At 53.0% G+C, this 17,579-nt stretch overlaps 1 protein-coding gene across 3 annotated transcripts in view; it reads right to left on the reverse strand.

The window, feature by feature from the left end:
- Window positions 1-17,579, reverse strand: part of TCERG1L (transcription elongation regulator 1 like) — a 193,625-nt gene that overhangs the window by 115,448 nt on the left and 60,598 nt on the right. The gene's annotated exons all lie outside the window — the stretch shown is intronic.

A 17,579-nucleotide genomic window follows, 5' to 3' on the forward strand; every position in this document is an offset into this window, starting at 1 on the left:
TTGGCCCTTGGCCCTCATAGGCCACAGGAGAGAGCGACTCTCCATTCAGAGGCCGGCTCTCCAGAACTTTCTGTGGGTGTGGTCATGGCAAGGGGGTCTCCTTTCACGTGGAGCTGGCCACTAGGCTTGGAAATGCAATGGCTGGTCTGAGCTCAACCCAGCATGTGACCCTGTGGAGGGCCGCCCTCTCAATGCCCGTCCACGGTGGTCTCAGGAAAGACGCCCCCTCACTTCTCATTCTCCTGGGCGGGGCTCAGAGCTGGCAATCAGGAGCAGCAGAATGCACTCAGCTGGGCCAGGAGGTGTGGGCAGAAGTGGACGGGTCGCCCCCACACACTGGTCCTCAGTCTCCCTGCCGTCTGGGCTTGGGCAGGAGAGCACAGCCCCTCCCCGACCCCGCGCGTGCACGCGCACACGCACGCGCACACACACGCCGGATGCAAACCCGACGTGGCCAGCATCTCCACGGACCACCTGGCTCAGGCTCGGGGGAGGAAGGATGGAGAAGCTCGAACCATCTGCAGCCGCAAACCTCTGTGCTCTGCATCGAAGTGACCGCTCAGCTCAGCCACACAACCAGACCAGACCGAGAGTCTGCAGCAGTCAAGCTGGCTGTCTCGCTGGATTGGCCGTTTGGGGCTGAACGGATGAGCAGACATGATCACACATCTAAGACACACACTGTGGTTTTTCAAAAAAGAGGACAGTCATATTCATTAAAATATTAATCACTCATAAGTGATATTCTTTATTTCACACTTTTTAAGCAGAAGGGGAACCTCTTCTCCTGGTATCTGCGTAGCATTTTTATTTCAATTTGAGCACCGCTATATTTAAAGCCAGGGCTCACCAGTGGTTCAGACGGGACAGGCTGGGACCCTTCTCATTCGCGGATGGTCCCGCCGGCTCCTACCATCACCCTCCTCCCCCTCCTGGTCCTCCCTGGGTTCCCGCACCCTGACTTACATTCTCTGCTCCCTGATGAGGCTGCACCTGTCCTGCCCAGCCCTCAGCCACCTGGTGCTTCTCAGGGACATCCCAGTAGCATTACCTGGACTGCCTCCACATGCCTCAGAGCAGAGGAAAGGGACTCTCCACCCCTTTGTGGGTCTCTATTCCTGGTCTAGCCTCTGGGTCATCATCACTACAGGGTCCAGCCAGGGCCCTGCTTCTCTAGGATGACCTCCATTGAAGGACAGAGCCCACAGGGCTAATGCTTCCTTCAGAATTCCCTTTTTTTATTTTTAATTCCCTTCCTGATGGATGGGTTGGGGAAGTTAAATGCCTTCACATATCATACCAAGATCTTTAAGAAGGGCAAGTCGTGGTGGTCAATAACACATGTTTTATGCTTCCCACCCTCGATGCCCATCGCCAAAATGCCTACTCAAACGTTCATCCCACAGCGATAAGGTAGTCCAACCTCACTACTCACGAGTGAAGGTCAAAGTAACAGGGAAGGTTAAGAAACAGGTACAAATGCCGACTACTCATCAGCTTCTGATTCTGGGAGGTGAACGAGACCCCAGGATAACCCGAGATATATAGGGCTCTTCTACCGTGAGAAAGCTAATGACTAAGAATCATGGCCCGGTATGCGTGGCCTCCTAGCTCTCGTAGCAGCCGGGTTGCGGGAGGTCACGACTGCACTTGGCTGCACTTTCCACACTTCCTGTCGCTGCATTCTATGAGGACAGGGTAGTTCATCTCTATCCTCCCTACACAGACCCGGTCCTGAGCCCTGAAGCATCTCTGGAGCAGAGGGAGGACTGTCCTGGGTCACCCACGAACCCCACACTCAGCTTCTCAGCACAATTCCTGGGTGAGTGTGGTGTAGCAGGGAGACTCCAGTCATCCTGGAGAGTCCTCGCCCCAACCGCAGCCAGCCGTTCCACAGCCCAGGAGAGCAGAGCAAATGGAGACACGCCCCAGGCAGCAGAGCTAACACCCTTTCACCCCGGGCCACACAGGTGCATGCTCTGTGGACTGCCGCTGGCCCCAGTCCTCACCCTCGACAAGCGCTGGCTGCTCTCAGAGCCTGGTGCTGCAGGTGGTGCCAAGGCTCACTCCTTCAATGTGTCACGCAGGCCACACACCTGCTTGGTCAGAGCACGTGTTCTGGAACGTACCTTTAGAGACTGTGACACAGCCTATTCAAAGCACCTGGGGTTTTGCTATTTAAAGGCATTTTTGTGAAACATTCTATAAAGAGAGTAAGACCTGGCTTACATAATTAAGTTTCTACTTTACCAGTTTATGTGTACACACAATAGTTCATTTTATGTGTCAACGTGACGGGGCCGAGAAGTACCCAGATGTTTGATCGCATGCTGTCCCGGGTGTGTCTGCCGGCACGTTTCTGGATGTGGTTAGCGTTTGCGTCCGTGGACTGAGTGAAGACGCTGTCCCCTCCCAGGTGTGGGTGGACACCGTCTGATCGGTTGAGGGCCCGGATTGAACAAAACGGTGGGGGAAGCATGACTTAGCTCTGCCGGACGACTGAGCCAGGAATCTATCCCCTGCACCCTGTGTTCCGGGTTCTCCAGCCTTCAGACCATACCTCTGGCTCTCCTGAGTCTTAGCTTGTAGCCCCCACAAACGCGTGAGCCAGTCCCGGCTAACAAATCGCATTATATCCCACTATGATTCCCAGGATGTATCTATATAGTTACGCAGATACATAGACGTACGCGTCGCCCTGTTGGTTGTCTCTCCCCGGAGAACCTTAATACACAGACGGACACGTGTGATGTGCGTGCACGGGCACATGTACGTGTGGGACATACACAAACATGTATCCGTACAACGAAATACATGTGCACCTTTAAAGTCTCACCTTCAGTTTCACAGACAGGCTCGAAATTCTACTTGTTAATATGCAAATACATGCTGAAGGAAAACCTCATCCATTTCTCATGGGGCATCTCACTGGCCCTGCTTCCTGATTTCGGCCACACGAAACCCAGGGCAAACACGGGGCTCTGTGGCTATGTATCAGGGATGCCGCACCCACACCTGCTGAATCGGAAGCTGCATTTTAACCAGGTCCCCAGAGGATTCCCAGGGATGGAAGCGTGAGGGGCGCTGGCCTAGAGCACCTCTGAACTGGAGAAAAGTCTGTCCCCACAGGCTCCTGCTTCAGAAGCCTCCCGCCGGCCTGTACGCCCACCTCCGGGCCCCGGCCAGAGGGAGCCGCTCCCTCCCCACACTCGCTGGCAGGGCCTGGATGCCGCTCTCTGGTGCGGCTCCGAATCCGCTCACCAGCCGTCCAGCTCCCAAGCGCCTCATTCTACCTGTGTGAGCATCACCTCGTTCAGCCTGCCCGCACCTGTCCTGCCTCTGAGGCCGAGGCCACGGGACAGCTTCCCACTCGAGCCCGACGGCTCATGCCCATGACTCTGAACCACCGGGTGTGAGTGGCCGTGAGTACAGCAGTGGCCATTCAGTACATACAAATGAGAAGAGTATTTGTGCTGGACGCCTGCTCACAGACGAGAGGACACCAAACACACCAACAATCAGTACAGCGTCCCAGCTGGGCTGTGTTCTCACCCCGTTCACACCTCTGGGGTCTGAGGTGGGGTCACCCACCCGGATCCCACCGGTGGGCTGGCCGCCTGAGCTCTGTTCGGACACTGGCCTGGGATTATCCCTGAGGCGATCGGCCGTCTCCAGGGCCTGCTCAAGGCTGCTCGTGGCCAGAGGACCCAGGGGCAGCGGCAGCACAGAGCTCCGCGGGCCACAGGGAGAGGCGCGGGCATCCACCAGGCTGGGAAGGTGGCTCCTGAGGGGAGGAGGTGCCCACGCCCGTGCAGGGGGGCCTCTGCCGAGAGCCGGGTGCAGGGCCCGCACGGGGCACCTCCCTGCGTGTGGGGAAGCCCCCTGAAACTACACGAGATTGGGATTTGGCCTGAAAACCACATAAAAAGGTGTTGTCAGTAGACGGTCCGACCCAGGGGACTGCAGGCAGCGTGACAGTCAGAGCAGGAGGGGGACTGTGGCCTTGTCGGCCTGCCCGCCCGGGGCGAATCAGCCGACAGGTGCTCAGTAAGTGGGAAGCGAGAGGCCCTCGGCTGGGGTCACGTGTGGGTCCGGGCAGGCTCGTGGGAGGCTGGGATGTTTGCACGGTTGACACCGGGGGCTTCTGACAGTCACGAGCCACCAGTCCGTCCACAGCTGTCCTCAAGGTGGCTCCCACGCTGATATCAGCACTGGGTCTCAGAGAGCAAAGAGAATTCAGTCAGTGGAGACAGCTCGGTGAACGCCTACTGTGTGACAGGCCTGCACAATGTCACATCTGGACACAAATGTCATTGGCCTTGCTCCAGTGGTAGACAGCTGGGGCTCAGAGAGTGTGCACCCCGGGACCCAGACTGCTTGGACCACCGGCTGCAGAATGCTGGTCCCAAACCACCACGGCCACACTGCGGAGGGGAGGCAGTCCGTCCACACCCCTGCCATCATCCCCGGCGTCCCGGCTGGCAGGCGGCCTGAGGAGGAGGAAGGCGTGTGGAGCCCAGTAAATCTCCCATCCCTCCGCCTGGAACCACCCAGGTCCCACAACCACCTGCCAAGACCTTGACCCGCCGGAGCCCAGCCAAGGTGAACCGCTACCCAGATGACTGGGGAGGACCGCCAGGGGCGCCTGTTGCCTCCTGCCACCAAGGTTTTGTCCGTCACACACACACAGAACAGATCTCTAATGTTCCCCGCACCGCCGGCCCTTGCACACACACACCTGAATCCCGCAGGACCGGCCGGGGCGAAGCCTGCACACTCGACTGACTGCATGTGCTCTGGTCCACAGCCCATCTTTGTTCTCAAAAAACTGAGTCACGGGAGTTGATGAATCCTGAAGTAAGTTTAAAAATAGTGTTTGTTCCTTCTCTTCAAGATCGCATTGGATAGAAAGATTTCCAGGAGTGAAGTGACTGTGTGCACAGAAAGCCCTTTGCCAGGAGCTGCTTGTGGGGGTGGGGGGCGCCTGCAAAGCCCCCCTCCCTCCGGCTCGTGGGACCGAGGCCAGGGAGCGAGCTCGCGCTTCTCACCTCTGCGCCTGAAAGCGCCAGGCGTGACCAGCCTGTAGTCTTTGTAAACAGCTTTTGGAACAGGCTACACAGCAGAGTTACTTCAGAGAACGACGTATATATACGCGTTAGAATGGGCTACACAGCTACGGGAGACGCCGTGCGTCCGAATGTCACACATAGCTCTGCCTGGGGCCAATCTCCCGGCTCCTGAGACCGAATTCCCCTGAGGAAGATCGTGGGTCAGAGGCTGTCAGCGTGCCAAGAAAGACGACTCGAGGCTGTCAGCGTGCCAAGAAAGACGACTCGAGGCCCCAAAATTCTGGCACAAAGACACTTTGTTCTGCTGGAAGCTGTGTCTGAGCCTGTTGCGAGGCCTCTGGGGCAGTGAGAGCTCACTGTTACAATTTGTAGTTTCTGATTATTAACAAAGTTACACTGACTCTGTATTTTCATTAACTCGTGTATTTCTACTTTCTTGATCCCTTTATGTTTCTATGCATTATGTTTTTTATAAGAGCTAATGTTAATATACCTGTGTGTATAATATACGTATATATATAGAGACAGACTTAGGAAATTTAGATTATGCATTCACATTTCTGTCTTTTTATAACTTTTTTCTTCCACCGTACAGTTTACTAGTTTTTTTTTGGTCCCCATATTTTCTCTCGTTAGTGCTGGTTTTATGTGCGACTTTATAATCCATTTTTAATGCTACATTAAAGCATAAATTTTGAAACTATGGAATACAGATTGCAGGGGAAAGAGGATCTGTCATTTTAATTTTCATTAAACATTTAGGAACGTCCTTAATTCCTTAAAAACTCTTGAAGGCAGACCATCAGGTATTTTTGCTGTGATTACTTCCTGCTCCATCAACCCCAGTCCGTCGCTCCTGAGACTCAGTGCACCTTTTAGGTACGCTGTCAGAAAAATATTTCACAGTAAGACAAGCTGATTTCACAAACGTCATTTCAGGAATGGTCGCTATGACAAATAATGACAAATAATTTTGTTGTTGTTGTCGTCTATCACCAGCGGTTAGGCACACGAAAGGGTAAAATAGTGAATGGGATATGAATGGCTATGGAGAAAATTATTAAAGTCTTTTATGGGAAAGTTCTGAGAAAACTGGAGAGGCTCCAGGGGTCAGGAGAGTGGACTGGAGATGAGCTCAAGGGACTGTACGTGTGCAGGAAGCGCACACTCCCTCCTTCTTGCTCCGATGCTGCAAGCAGTGAGCGCCCCCTTGCAGAACGCCCCTGAGGAGCCCCTGCAGGTTCAGAGGCGCGGGGACAGCGGTGTAAGGAGGTGGCAACTTCCCACGAGTGGAGAGCCGAGAGTGGCAGGCAATCCAGCGCGTTTTCCACACGAATTTCAGTGATGACCCCTTGACAGGGAGACAGGCTGGTGGGGCCTTCTGGGAAGCCACTGGGCACCATTTTTTTTTTTTATTAAAAATTAAAAAGCGCTTAACTTTTGGGCCAACAATTCCATTCTTGGGAGTCTGTTCCAAAGGAGGTGCACAAGGGGCACCTGGGGGGTTCGGTTGGTTAAGAGTCAGAAACTTGAGGGGCGCCTGGGTGGCGCAGTCAGTTAAGCATCCGACTTCAGCCAGGTCACGGTCTCGCGGTCCATGAGTTCGAGCCCCGCGTCAGGCTCCGGGCTGATGGCTTGGAGCCTGGAGCCTGTTTCCGATTCTGTGTCTCCCTCTCTCTCTGCCCCTCCCCCGTTCATGCTCTGTCTCTCTCTGTCCCAAAATAAATAAAAAACGTTGAAAAAAATTTAAATAAAAAAAAAAAAGAGTCGGACACTTGATTTCGGCTCAGGTCATGATCTCACGTGAGATCAAGTTCCACCTCAGGCTCTGTGCTGACAGCTGGGAGCCTGCTTGGGATTCTCTTTCTCTCTGTCTCTCTCTCTTTCTCTGCCCATCCCCTGCACTCACTCACTCTCTCTTTGATCAAAAGCTAAAAGCAATATTTATAGGCCGGTGAGTCACAGAAGCTCCCCAGTGGGGAGTGTTCACATGCACTTTCACAGAATGAGAGGATCCACGTGTGCTGACAGGGAAGCCATTCCAATAGAAATGATTATGGGAAACTATCAGGTTTCCCATAAACACTGCAGAAGAGACTACCCTTCCCCCTGCGTGTTCCCGGCACCTTGTTGCTGATCGGTTGACGGTAGCAGTGGTTTACTCCCCCTACCCTCTTCCATCCGTCTCCAGGTCTGTCCTCACACCAGAACCACACTGTTTCGATTACTATCCCTTTGTGGTGTGTTTTGAAACCAGGAGGTTGATGCCTCCAACTTGGCTCTCTCTCAAGATTTTTTGGGCCAGTCAGGGTCTTTCCATGGCTCCATGTAAATTTTAGGGATTGCTTCGACTTCTCTAAACAACACCATTGGGATTTTGATACGTACGGCACTGAATCTGTGGACAGCTCAGATTTCAAAAATAAAAGTCTTTCAGCCCGTGGACATGGATGTCTTTCCATTCATTTGTGTCTTTAATCACTCTCATTCCACTTTTATAGTTTCCAGTGTGGTCCCTTCAACAGAGAGTCGGGAAAACTGCCCAGGCACACGGGAAAGAATGAGACTGGCTCCTCATCACACACCATACACACAAGTCAACTGAAAATGCATGAATGAAAGATTTACATGTGAGACCTGAAACCATAAAACTAAGTGAACAGAGAAAAAGCTTCCTGGCTTTGGTTTGGCAATGATTTTTTGGGTCTGACACTAAAAGCACAAGCAGTAAAGCATAATGAATTGATTGAATTAATTTCAATTAATTGATTGAATTAACTGAAAAGAAAATCTACAGAATGAGAGAAAACATTTGTAAACTATACATGTCATAAGAGACTGATACTCAAAGTATATAAGGAAGTCCTACAACTCAACAGACAAACAAACAAATGAACAAATCAGCGACTTAATTAAACGTGGGCAAAGGACTTGAAAAGACATTTCTCCAAAGAAGCTATACAAACAGCCCACAGGCATCTGACACTGTGTGCAACGTCCCTGGTCATCAGGGAAGACAAAGTCGTCACACCTTCGGGTGGCTGTTCCCAGAAAAGCAAAAATAGTAGGTGCTGGTGAGGATGTGGAAAAATTGAAACCCTTGTGCACTGTTGGCGGGAATGTGAAATGATGCAGTGACCAAAGGGGGGAAAGTTTATGGAGGTTTCTCAAAAAATGAAACATGGAAATTACCATAGTATCCAGCAGTCCTGCCGAAAGTGTATCTATCTACCGACATCAGGATTCGACACCAGGATCTTGCAGAGACACCTGCACCCCTACGCTCACTCGGCACAATTTACAAGAGCCAAGACACAGACACAAGCTAAACGTGCGGTCACAGATGAACGGATCAGCAACGTGGCATGTGCACGCAGTGGAACGTTATACGTGACAGCACGGATGAACTTGGAGGACTTTACGCTACACGACATAGGCTAGGCACAGAAGACAAATACTGCATGATTCCACTTCCAGAATGCACCTAAGAGTCAACGTCACAGCTGCAGTGAGAAGGGAGCTGTCCAGGGTTCTGGGACACAGAGTTTCAGTGATGGAGGATGAACACACTCCGAGCTCTTGAACGACGCGATGCCTGTCGTTAACATCACTGCCTCGTGCACGTAAGAGCACGGTAAGTGGGTAGGTCTCATGCGAGTGTTCTAACCCACAATTTTAAAAAGAACTACTTGTAGAACAACGTTTATAATGCCCTGTTCTTGCAAGCCTTCTGAACAGGCCTGTGTCTGCTTGTAGCACAGAAATAGTCTGGGAAGTTCTGGAGAGGCCACCAAAGGCAGACAGTGGGGCCAAAGTGGTGATGTCTTGCTCTGTGTACCTTTGTTCTGTATGAATCTTATAACGTGAAAATGCAGGGGCCCCTGGGTGGCTCAGTGGGTTAAGCGACTGCTTTGGCTCAGGTCATGATCTCGCGGTCCGTGAGTTCAAGCCCCGCGTCGGGCTCTGTGCTGACAGCTCAGAGCCTGGAGCCTGCTTCAGATTCTGTGTCTCCCTCTCTCTCTTCCCCTCCCTAACTTGCACGTTCTCTCTGTCTCTCAAAAATGAACAAACGTTAAAAAAAGAAAAGAAAATGCATTTGTCTATTACTTTAAAATAACATGATCTCTAGGAAACAGTTTCTGAATTAAAGAAATCTACAGAAGGTATAGTAAAATGAGAATGCAAATGGTGTCTTTCCATGTGAACAAACGAGAGAGATTTCATCACATGGAGGTTCACCTAGACGCCTGTGCCAGGCAGTGAATATACCTGCAATACCTAATTAAACCCCAAATGCCAGGGTGATTCTTGCCCTCTCCATCTCCCAAGATATTGTGTATTGTGTCTTGCTTACGTGCAAACCTCAGCTTTTGAACCTTGTTAGCCCTGCTCTGGTTGGTGGTCCTCAGTGTCTAAATGTATGTACAAGGTCATACACCTCAGTCTGTGATCTACAATCCAACGGATTCAACCATAAAGACCATTAAAACAAGGTTCTCAGAAAATAAGTCATTACTGTGATTTATTCAAGCAATGTAGTGAGAACAGCCATTTGGTAACGGGCCATGGAAGCCAGGATCACAGAGAGAACGGGGCACGTGCTGTCATGGCACCAGAAGGTCACCGCTGCTCGGAGAAGAGCCTTTGAAGGTGCTGTCCCACGTGTGTCACAGCATCCAGCTCATTTGTCAGTCAACATGACACGTGTTCCATCACAGCCATCCCCACGGGGTGGAAGGACTGGAGGTCTTTTTATCCGCGGTCCCCCTTGGATCACAGCTGTGGACTACCCAGGGGTGGAGACACTGAATAGAGACAACTGAGTCCATGAAAAGAGCCTGCCAGGAGCTGAGGCCCCGAGAAGAAAAGGACCAAGTCAGGGAAGCAGGAACATCTACCCGCCCCTATAGGCTGGTGCAAGTAACAGGTTCGACTGACATGTTGGTTTGATATGAATCGAGGACCCACGGTTCTTATAAATTCCATCACGTGGACACCTGCTTCCCCCTTGACCCCGATGGATCCTTCTGAGCAGCAAGGGCAGTGAGTAGGGCTCTGTGTCTTGCATGGCCACCGTGAAACAATGGGAAGAAGTCTCATCCGAGAGAGAGAGAGAGAGAGAGAGAGAGAGAGAGAGAGAGAGAGAGGCTTTCTGCAAGTTATGTGGGCTCCTATTGGGAGCTTTTCCTGGTACATTCATTATCTCTGGTGTTCCTTCCAAGATTCTGCGAAATAGAAATCACACTTGTATTTGCAACCCTGCAGCACGAGCCCCAGCAGGGCGAGTAAGGACCTCGGTTAGAAGCACACTTGGGGGAGGCCTGTGAAGACTGCTCCGAAGTCCTGGGGGCTGTGCTGGAGAGACGGGCCACTCTGTCCTCATCGTGAAGGTGAGGTCAAGACAGGACAGGGCCCGGCTGCTGCCTCAGCTCCACACAGCTGTGCCCGGAGCCCCTCTGCCTGACAGCACTGGTCACCGGCACGTCCCCGGCACAAACCACACACCAGGCACATGTGCCTGCTGGTCCCGGAGTCTCCTTCCTGCCATATACTCGAACTCTGAGAACATGAAAACAAAAGCCCCAACTAGCCTGTGTGCTTTTTCATATGCTGTTAACCAAACAGAGCACCTTCCCCAAAGGACACTGTATTAAGGGCTGCCAAACGCCAGGAAGCTGGGATATAACAAAACGCAGAGCTGAGCAGTCACCTCCACCCAGAAACAGAAGTCAGATCTGCAGCTGCCTTTCGAAGGTCTAATTCTACGCCTTCGCTTGAATGCAGCCTTTATCAGACATAAAAAAGAAGTAACAGTCCAAAACCTGTTTGCTGCATGGGAACCAAAGATATGCAGATAGAAAGGACCTGCCGTAAAAGACGTTTATGTAACACCCAGATTAAAAATGAGAATTAAATGTCAGCGTACATCTTATCTCCTAAAAATAAAGACATGTCAAACAAAGAATACATTCCCTTGTTATCTGTTTATTTATTTATTACTCCGAAAGAAAGCTTTTTGCAGATTTGACAAGTGGTCAAATAAAGGAAACAAGTTTGGTAATAATCAGACATCTCTCACCAACACCACACTTAACGATTTGTATCTGCAGGGGCTTCCGAGCCCCACGCGCCCAGAGGAAAAGTAGACAGAGGTCCACAGGGCAGCATGGGCAGAGGGTCCTTACGGGACTGACCTTGAAGACCTCAAGGCCGGGCACACTGGGGAGAAATCACCTTCAGCGCTGTGGAAATCTCACCGCTTGGCTTCATGCCCAGCTTCCTGCACAACGGACTGTGGTTCCTTCCCAGTCTGCAGAGACTCTGCACCAACTCGGGTTGGAGTGAGGATCCCCCTCAGGGCTCTCATGACTCCCTAGCATGCAAGGTCTTCAAAAAACCTCCCAGGACATGGAGTAGAGCAACCCCATCCAGACAGACACAAGTCAGGTGGTGCCAGAAAATGGGGTACCTGGGGTTGGGGAAAGGGTCCCTCCCCAGAATATCCTTCCTGCCCTGCCCCTGTGAATGGACATGACTGTAGACCTCAGAATTTCTGACCCTGAGAACTCAGCAACACCACATTGACCCATCTTTAATTCTGTGCAGAGACGCATGGCCTCATTTCAGGACTGCATTCCCAGCCTGACGCAGTCCCTTGCTACACCCAGTTCTGGGCAGGGGCCGTGCACAGAGCAGGCATGCGCCAGACCACCAGCAGTGTTCCTGCAATGTGACAGACACCTGTGTCCTGCTGCTGGTAGCGGGCGCTGTCATCCACATAGGAACTAAGTTTCCTCCTACTCCTATACTTTCCCCGTCCATTCATTTATGGAATACATTTATGGGCTTATTTATCGTGTCTCCTGTGGCTAACCCAGAAGCTTCTGGAAAGCGGGGACCCTTGCCTCTTCTTCAAATTGACCATCTCCAGAACCTGGCACAGTTCTGGCACAGAGTGAGTGTTCAGTACATGTCTGGTGGATGAATGGATGGACGGGTGAACGGGTGAATCGATGAATGAATGGGTGAATGGATAAGTGGGTGAATGGGTGAATGAATGGGTGAACGAATGGATAAATGGGTGAATGGGTGAATGAATGAATAGGTGAATGAATGAGTGAATGAATGAGCAAATGGATGACTGAGTGGGTAAGTGAATGAGTGAATGGATGGGTGAATGGGTGAATGAATGGACAAATGGGTGAATGGGTGAATGAATGAATGGGTGAATGAATGAGTAAATGAGCGAATGGATGACTGAATGGGTAAGTGAATGGGTGAATGTGTGAACGGGTGAATGGATGGGTGAATAGGTGAAAGGGTGAGCGTCTACCCAGGAAGTCAGGCCCAGGACAAGGAATAGAGATATGACAGTGAGCACAATCCCATCTGGGTGGAGTTCAGTCCCATAGCAGGGACATTGGTCAAACCTTCTCAAAGCACAATACCCAGCTTGAGGCCTCAAAACTTCAGGGAGACACCTGTGCTTCAGGGCCTCCTGATACAGATATGGAACAGCCAGAAAGACAAGATGGGGTCAGGGTGGGCAAAGGGGGTCCCTAACAGGTGAGACATTCCCACAGGTGTTAGGAAGGAGAAGCAGACAGGAGCCGGTCCCCTGGGAGGGCACAGAGGCGGCGGGTCCCTTGGCTGGACTCCAAGACGCTCCACGCCACTGCTCCCACACAGATGGGACCCACGCCCATCTGGGATTTCTCCTCAAATCAGGAGGAACAGCTATGCAGACAAGGCAGAGGCGAAGAGGGAGCAGGAAAGACAGACTGAGGCGAGACGATCCAAGAGAAAGTCAGCAGGGGGACGGAACAGAGCGGCAAGTGAGACAGAGTGAGTCACACGGATGCCACGTGTGCCACAGGAAGAACAGAAAAGTGTGGGGGTGAGACACCTGCTCAGAGAAGGCAGAAACGCTTTGGAAGGTGCAAACAGGTGTTTTAAAGCTTCAGTAGATTTGGAAAACAAAGATAAGGAGGCCTTCCAGAATGTGGGGAAAAGTCAGAGAGGCAGAAAATACAAGAGAAAAGAGACAAGGAAGGATGACCGGTGACAGCTGGCAGTCCGCTGACAGGAGCCCCCAAACCAAGCATGTAGCAGCGGGGGAGGGGAGTTACAGAGAGCACGAGGTTCCTACCACACTGTACGTAGTGTGCATTTTACGTTCTAATGTACATAACGTACATAATGTACTTAAGACACAGTACAACATACAACACATAAAACATCACGCATCGTGTACAATACGTAATACGCAATATGATGTGCAGCATAATATAAAAATGTAATATGCAACATATACTAAGAGTACTGTGTGAATGCATGTCTGTGTATGTATAAACAGAAGAGAATTTTCCAGAAAGACAGAAATCTCTCTGTTGAAAATGCTCATAGAATGTTCCACTGAATTAATATTTAGAAATGTGTAGATATCATCGGAAAATCACTGAACATCAAAGATAAACGAGATCCTGTCACCACAGCATTTTTCCAAAAACAAAACAAAACAAAACACCAAGACAAGCCACCAATGAAGTCACACAGACTGGAATGCGGCCCTTGGTGAGTTCAGAAGGGACTCTGAAGATCTTAGAAGATGACACGGTCATTTCTTTAAAATTTTGAGGGAAAATCAGTTCAAGCAACTATTAGCATCACCTGACACCCTACAAGTCAAGCGTGAGGGCACGTGAGAAAATGTGAACATCAGAGCAGGGCATCGTGCTGGGGTCCGCCCCGGGAGAGGGCAGGTGTGACCAGGAAGGGGACGGCGCCAGATTCAGGGGCAGAGGCTCCACACCGAGCCCGCCCGCAGCTGCCCTGGGGAAGGGCAGGAAGGAGACAGAAAGGGCGGTGAGCAAGTGGAGAATGTCCCTGGTGAGAGGAGCGGGGAAACAAGGAACGGCAGGGCGCCAGGCAGGAGCCGGTGGGAAAGGCATCCAGGACACGGTGGAGAGAAGCCCCTGATGCAACAGGAGGGGCCTGGCTGACATTGATGCCACAGCGTTTTCCCCGGGCGGGGGGATGGGGGGGGGCATCCATTAACACATGGATCCAGGTTAGAACAAAGCAGGAAACTAGGGGCGTGGCTGTGGACAGGTGTAACCCTTCCCACCCTTGACGATGGAGACGTAGAGCTTAGGACTCAAAGTTGAGGGGGAAACGGGGAGGTGAATATCCTCACGTTATTAAGAAAAGGAACAGAGTCACCATCTTAGGGACGGAACTCGCCTTTTTTACGGAAGAGGAATTAGACATTTAAGTATTCGGTTTACGTTGCCACTTATTTAAGACTATTTGGTTTGAACTGTCTAAAGTGCTATAAACAGCATCTCGGGGGGTGGCGTGGGGAACCATGCTCTGGCCGTGGGAGCCACGAGCCTCCAGTTTTCTCCCACCTCTGCGTCCGTGCTCTTTGGAAGCCCACCATCCCCAGCCCCGCACTGGCCGGCGGTGCAGCCGCAGACTTGACGTGGACATCTGAACGTGGCTCACACCTCGAGGCTCACCCGCTCTTGCTGCCCCCCGAGCTCCGTGTGAAAAACGTGGTCTTGCTCAGGGGAGGCACGTGGCCAGCGCCCCTCTCTCCCTGGCTGCCCACTGGACACATGATCAACGCCAGCCTCGGTCAGCCAACCACGGCCAGGGGCAGAGTGACAGCTGACGGCGGTCCCCGAGGGCCACAGCCAGGAGCAGAAGACCTGCCACGGAGCCCGGCCTCCGGCACTGACCACGTCACCAGTCAAATAAATACTGGCTATTTTAAGCCGCAAGTTTTGGGGCACTTTGTTACATCGCGGTAGAGGACGGTCACAGAGACGGGTACAGAGGAAGCTGCCAAAGCAAAAACCTAACAAAGGTGGCGTTTACGTAAGGACGGGTCAGAAAGCGGGCGTCACACTCTGTCATGTGGTGCGAGTGACGAGGGAGCATTAAGGCGGGCTGACGGCAGAGCCCGAGCTCACAGCCCTGCGTCCCGAGGTGGGATCTGCGGGACTCTCCTGGGCTCTCCGGCTGCCCAAGAACAAAGCAAAGGGAAAAACCCAGGGTAACTGATAGAGGTCACAGTCCTGCAGGACAGGCGTCTCCCTCAGTGTACGTGTCTCGGTAAATTACAAGAAAAAGGCAATCTTGTCAACAGCCTAACCTCCAGACCCCTGTAGACTCAGTTTCCTGGAGCCCCAACGTCGCGCTCCCCTCCAGAGTGATGTGGGAACAAAGGCCAGAAGGAGATGGCAGGTAACGTTATGTTTCCTTCTAACCTGCAGCCCTTGGGCAAATACTTGAAGCAAATACCGAACAGGAGTTTCTCCAGGGCCCCCTGCTGCCCTAATGTTCATTCCTCACTAGAGGGAAAACAGCCTCAGCTCCACAAGAGCAAGCCCTCCCTTCAGGGATCTTAGGCGTCCTCGTTAGCACATCAAAGTCCTTCCTGAGGCCTCTCCTTTGACTTCACCTCCCCCAACTCATAACCAATCACTGCACAACTGCGGGTGCTGCTCTTTCTGTGTCCCTGACCAGCCACAGCCCGGACTTTGGTCTCAGGGATGTGGGAGCATGTCCTAGGTAGGTTTGGCTCAAGAGCATCAGCTGGGCCCCTCCAGCTCATGGCCACTGGAATCATGGCGTGATTGTGCTTTGAGCACAGGGTGACTGTGCTTTCCCTGTGGACAAACTGTCAGTGTGGCTTCGACACACTACGGACTGCAGGGTCCAGGGTCCCAGTCCTGCTCGGTCACCAGGAGGAGTATCACGGCATTTCCCCCAGGCAGGGGAGGCAGTCATGAAAGACCAGCACATCTCACGTCTCGTGACCACAGGTGGGGTAGGGTGTCTTCCTGCCCAAGACACCCCGGCCTTGGGGCAGCAACGCAGGGAGCAGGAGGTCCTGCAGGGCCCGAATGCGGAATGCTCTGGCCCAGGGTGAGGAGAGGCCCCATCTGGGTCCCCAGGGCATCCCTTCACACCCTCCCGGCCAGGCCAGCGATGGGCCAGCAGGATGTGGCAAACTCCCCAAGGGTCTCACTGGCACCCATGCCCCGCGTGTGGAGCGGGCGCCTCGGCCCATGTCACGCGGAGAGCGGCTCAGAGGAACTAATTACAGAGACCGGTGAAGGGAGGCGGCAGGAGCATATTAATTACAGCATTTAATCCATTAGGCAGAGCCACCAGCTTAACCTCTTTGGAATTCTTAGAGTTTGTCTATGATTAATTATTCTTGGAAATAACAGCCAGCATCATAGCTTGTTAATAGGCTTAAAATAATAAATTTCAAAAACACTGTGAGACGTTTGCACGGGATTTAGCTTCCAGAAGGCCAACAGTAATTTCACGAGACACATCGGCCTCGTTCGCCTGACTCACTTCCTCTGCACGAGGCCACGGCTGTCCGCACGCGGGAGCCAGAAACGCCGCCACGTCAGCAGCTCCTGGCCCTCCCCCACCGGGGACAGAGGAGTGGGGGTCCTGAGAGATGCAGGCTTGCACATTAGCAGGCCCTTCGTGGTGACAGCCCAGGCCAGAGACGGGCTTCCCAAAGCAGCCACCGTGATCCATTCTGATTACCCGTTAAATATTACGTCTTCACAAGGAGCCGGTCCACGGTCTGCGTGAGTGGGAGGGATGTAGCAGGTGTTGCACAGATTTGGGACATGCACCTGGGCCGTTGTCATCTAAGAAGGGAGCTGTGTGAGGTTGCACTGGGATTCAGCAGGGGTTCGGGCTGAGGGGCTGGCTGTCAGCGTCACTGATGTCTGGACTCTGACGCTCCTGAGCCCAAGAGCCACTGCCGGGAGGAGGTGCTGGTGCCCCCAACAGGATCTCCATCCTGGCCCCCGTGCTGACGGGGCACCTCCCGGTGTTGGGCCGCGCCCGGCAGGAGGGAGGTTACACTTCAGCCGGGCCCTCTGGGGCTCCCAGTCCGGCAGGGAGCAGCCCTGCACGATTCGCCGATGGCAGGTGGGCGCAGTGCTGTCCGGGGCACGAGTAGCACGTAAGCTGAGCGCAGGGGCCAGGCTGGGGCAGGTGCACTGGGGAAGGCTTTCTGGAGGTGACACCAGCTGGAGGTTTGAGGGCAAGCAAGAGCTGGCCAGGACCACCGTGGACAGGGGAGTGGGGCTCCCAAGAGACGCGGCGAGTGCTGGGCTTGGGCAGTGATGGAGAGAGACGTGCTGGTGAGGGCGCAGAGGCCGGGCCAGGAGGCATTCTCACAGCAGGCCAGCACCTGATGCTGGAGCCCGAGGGGCTGTAGGCTGGGAGCCTTGTGGTCTGGACGGCGCCCTGTGCTTTTTGTGGCCCTGGAAACAGGCAGGGAGAGCTACAGGGTGTTTCCAGAGGGGAGCCTGGGCACCACCTTCTGCCCTCAGGTGGGACCACCCCCCGGCCAGACGCCCTCACCGCTGCAGACCCTCCACGCGCTGTCCTTCTCAGGGCCCTGCGGGCAGGCGGTTGGCGGCTAGTGACGCAGCCCAGGGATGTGGTTACCAGCAGTCCGTGTTC

The sequence above is a fragment of the Acinonyx jubatus genome, chromosome D2 (assembly GCF_027475565.1).
Source record: "Acinonyx jubatus isolate Ajub_Pintada_27869175 chromosome D2, VMU_Ajub_asm_v1.0, whole genome shotgun sequence".
In the NCBI taxonomy this organism is placed as follows: Eukaryota; Metazoa; Chordata; class Mammalia; order Carnivora; family Felidae; genus Acinonyx; species Acinonyx jubatus.